Genomic DNA, 4,862 nt, shown 5'->3' on the forward strand with positions numbered 1-4,862 from the left:
AGCAGAAACAACTTGAATGACCAATGAGCTCATACGCTATAAGAACTAGGCTGAAGCTATTGTACCCAAAATTTTGGCTCTTTGACCATTGCTTATAATTAAAAGCAAAAGCCAAAAGAAAAAGAAAGAAAATGTTGTTCATCTGCTGGCTATGGTGCCTTCTGCATGATATAGAGAAGGGATGAAACTACATTGCAGCTGAAGTTTCCTCTTACACAAGCACATTCAAACAAGTAGAGTGAAACATCCACTCTATGCATGATTGTAATGGTGCAAATTGTTTAATGGCACTTTGCCAGCAGCAGTTCCAACAGCCATGAAACCACCACGGGGACTGAAATCCAAACAGCTAGGATAATGTAAGTTCTTATTCAGTGGAGGCCAATTAGAGTAGACGGTAAATGATAGGACATGTATCAGCTTTAAACTGTTTTTCTTCATTGTAGACCAGATGGCCAGTATTTGAGCATCGCCTTACGGAAGCTAGTTCTTGTTCTCAAGTCCCAGTGGCAGACCTGTCCATCCCCACCAGAGCTCAATAATTGGTTCCATCATCAGCAAAAGCTAGAGAAAAACAGTTCCATTCATCTTAATTGTTCCATCAGTTCCTTTGTTTTGGATGAAACCAACAAGATATAGCCTTCATTTCCCAAAATTGCAATCGTACTAAATCTGGGAAACCTCTAAAACTTCCAAGCTTTTTTCCTCCATACCAACCAATGGCCCTGTTTTATCAACTTTTGTTTTCGCTAAATCAAAACAGTAGAACTTCCTCTTCCCTGCTATAATGACCTGAGAACCATCAGGTGTGAGAGATGCCTTTCCAACAAGACCATCTTCAAGAAAGACACTTTGTATATTGTTGTTCCGTTTGCCATCGATCTGGAAAAACCTGATCCTCCGATCCAATCCTACAGGAAGTAGTAACTGAGCATTCCTATGGAACTAAACTGAATTTATCGGACCATTGGAAGGTTACATGACACTCTCTAAGGATCTATTATAAAATATAATATATTAGTTAAATTTAAATTTAAACTCGTGAAATGTTATTTATGAGATAAAAATATGAGACTTTCGAATAAAAGTGAATAATATCTCGTAAGTTGAATGTCGATTTTTATATCTTTAGCATTTGAATTTACTAGTAAATTTAAAACAGATCTATATATTTTTACTGTCAAACTAAAAATATTAATATTACCTTAATCCTAACTTTAATTTGATTAATATTGTTATAAAATAATAAGTGTTTTAACATGTAGAAAAAAACTAATAATAACTTGATAAAAAGTAAATTTAAATTTTTGTTGAACATTTTTATTTTTATTTATTATCAGTCTTGATTATTTACTCTTTCTGTCTCTTTCTATATGTTTTTATTTTTCATAAAATTTTTTAAAAAAATTTTTGACTCTAATATATTTTATATTAAAATATTAATGTTTCATGATTTTTATTTATCGAAAAAAATCTTAAAGAATAAGAAAGCTTAAAATATATATTTAGTAAAATAAGTGTTAGGTGTTAAAATAAAAAAAGGACATAATTTAATTTGAGACATAAAAAAACACAGAAAAAAAATAATAATCTCTTTTTAATAAAATTGTCACTTGCTGACTTTTTGTTGGTAAAAAATTTTAAACATTGATCTCTTTTCAGTCTATATTCATAATTTATAGAAGTATGAAAAATATTTTTAAAAAAATTGAAATTAATTATTTTTAAATATATAAAATTTAATTAATTAAAATATTTAAAATAATAAAGGTTAAAATTGAAAAATATTAACCAACACAAAATCAACAAATGACAATTTTATTAAGGCAGGAATAGTAAATAAAACCAAAAAGTAGTTAGTAATAATAATAGACAAAGCTTATAAAACTATGTGAAATTTGAACCAATAAACCAATGTTTTTTTTTTTGGAATATTAAAAAATGATCAATTCTCTTTTTTTGTTTTATAACCAGCTGTTTATGAAAAATATTAAAAAAAAATCTCACATCTATCTGAAATTATAATATTTTTCAATATGGAGGAGAAAAAAAATTGATATATCTTTCCTATTTCTCAATCTAAACTAATTAATTTGAAGATTTTATAGCAATTTAAAGGAACTAGAACTGTATCTACTACGTTCTGAAGCATAGGTGGATCGACTTCTGGAAGACCCACCGACCATACAATGTTGCAGGACCAGCACAGACACCATTCCTCCACAAAAATCCTGCGATGCAACCATGTCTCCGATTACCCCAAGCTCTGGATACTCAGCCCAACTGGCCATGTCTCCCTGTAACCTTAGATTGGTTCCCTGTCGTTTCCCTAACATAACAAGGTCATAGCTAGTCTCTAGTGTTCTGATCCAACTGAAAATTTCTAGGCTGTTGTTCACTAGGATATCAAAACATTGTACAGAAACATTGGTCTCGGTTTCTGCCTTGAATTGTTTTAACCAGTTGTCGTCAAGCTGGTGTTCTAACTCATTTTCATGTTGGTTTTCTCCCAGGATGATCCTCATTACCGTGATTTTGACACGAGGATGGCCTGACATTCGAGCTGCTAATGCTATGGCCTCACGGTCGTCAGCTCCACCTATAAAAAGCACAGCAATGTTGCAGAGAATTGAAAACTGGTGACGCAGCTCAAGCCCCTTTGTACCAGGATTCCCACTGTGCAGGGTGCGTAGGCTTGCATCACTGACGCTATAGGCATGGGCTTCTTTCCAGGGATTATGCTTATAGGACTGATCATACCAAATGGACCGCCTTTGGGTGCAGCAATTATAGAGAAATCTGAACTCATTATCAACGAATTGTTTATGCCCTTTTTCTATTTTCGGTTGGGTCGTATCATCGATATAACTGGAATACAGGATTGGAAGGAGTTCAATGCACTGTTATTGATAGTCATTTCAGGATATCTAGCCAAATTTCTGGCAGCTTGTTTGTATTCATTATTCTGGAAAACGAGGGTCAGAAATGTTAATTTGCTTGGCCCATTTTAAATCTGAAAGGTGCACTCAAGTTTATTTATTTCATCAAATTTCTCATGAAACAGGTTAGTAGCCTTTTCTTATGCAAATTTTTTTTTCTTTTACTTTATTTTATCCTCGCATCCTATTAAATTCAAAGTCATATCCATTATAAGATGCCATAATCATGTTCTAACCTTAGTCTAATTTTGCTGCAGCGCATTGACGACCAATCTTTTGCCTTACTAGCTCTAACCAATGCCGCCATCACTGGAATTGCAGCTCCCCTGATTGAATACTTTTACAAGCCTCATCTTAGAATTGAAATGTCATTGTCTGCAAAACTAAGTACAATGTCCTTGCATTCGACTCCAATCATCGGCGAATTAAGGATTCTTTCTTGTATTCACAGTGAAGATGATGTCCATGGCATTATCACTCTCCTTGAAGCATCTAATCCAACTCCAGTGACCACCATATATGCCTACGTGATTCATCTTATTGAGCTTATTGGTCTAGCAACACCACTTGTAGCACCTTATGGGGTTAGCAAAAAGGTAGGGAACAGCAGCACAGATCGAATCACGCGTGCCTTCACTAATTATTCAAAAGCTTCAGGCGAATCAGTTGCGGTTCAAGGCTTTATCTCAATTGCCCCACACAAGACAATGTATGAAAGCATTTGCTGACTCGCTCAACTTAAACATGTTCCTCTCATCATAGTCCCATTTCATAAGAGCCATTATCGGCGAAATCAATGCCAACTTCCGTTGTTTTAACATACATGATGAAAGCCTGAATCAGAATTGCAATAACATGATCTTGATGGACTATTCTCCCTCTGGTGTTGTCCTAATGATCCATAATATCGTTGGTCGCATGGCACAAACTGCGAGGATCACAAATACACCAAAAAAAAGCAAAGCATCAACTGAGTATGATGATTTTGTTTGGCTTGAAATAATCATTATTGCCATAATTGCCCACCCAACCACATCACTGATCATTGCACTGGACAGGGCAAGTTGGCCTAGCTCTGAGGTTAATAGTTTGAGTTCCTCCAAAGAATAGGCAATATCAGATAAATAACTTGTCGCTAAGACACCACATAATGTGAAAGGGATGATGCCTCCTTTTATTCCAGGCATGAAACCCTTTAGCAAGTTAAAGAGAGTAAAACTGACTCCAAGAGGAGCAAACATGCACAGTAGACAAGAATCCAGCCATCTTTTGCTGTCCTTAAGACCATCTGCTTATCCATTTTCACTGTAATAATGAATACAAAGCAGATCGTGGAAAACGACGACAGTGTATTAATCGTTAACATCTCCTTAGGTGGAAACAATTTGTCCGTTAATGTTGTGTCCCTAGCACTGAAGGTCCTAATAACAATCCACCCTGAAATTAAAAGGAACCCCAAAAAGTTTCAATATTCAGTCTCAAACCAACTTTTTCAAGTAATTTGTGGAATTTTAGGCAATAAACTAAGCGGTTACATATGCAAAATTGGTGTTTTATAGCAGTTCTACAAACACAAAAAAAAAAGAAATTGAAGAGAAATATGCAAACAAAGCATACCAGTAAATTGCAGACAACTTTAGGCTGTTTCAAAGGCCTTAGAACGAATTATAATATCCGAGAGATTGTGAAAAACAAGATCATTTGAAACATTGAAAGAGGGATGAAATTGTACAAAGTGTTCTCTCCGAACCAAAAGCCTCTCGAATACATATTCCTTTCATATGATACGCATATCATTTGGTTACCTGTCTCGTTCATTGCCATTTTTTGCTGACCCTATCAAGTTTTCTTCTAGTCAATTTATCCAAGAATTTCTTCCTATGATCCCCTGACCAATGCCCTGGAATGTTTTCAACATTCAAA

At 34.7% G+C, this 4,862-nt stretch overlaps 1 pseudogene; it reads right to left on the bottom strand.

The window, feature by feature from the left end:
- Positions 1–214: 214 nt before the first annotated feature.
- LOC149513286 (U3 small nucleolar RNA-associated protein 18 homolog pseudogene) lies at positions 215–975 on the bottom strand (annotated as a pseudogene).
- Between the last annotated feature and the right edge of the window lie 3,887 nt (positions 976–4,862).

This window comes from Durio zibethinus, chromosome 19, assembly GCF_047325235.1.
Source record: "Durio zibethinus cultivar Kanyao isolate XHJ-2024 chromosome 19, ASM4732523v1, whole genome shotgun sequence".
Taxonomy (NCBI): domain Eukaryota; kingdom Viridiplantae; phylum Streptophyta; class Magnoliopsida; order Malvales; family Malvaceae; genus Durio; species Durio zibethinus.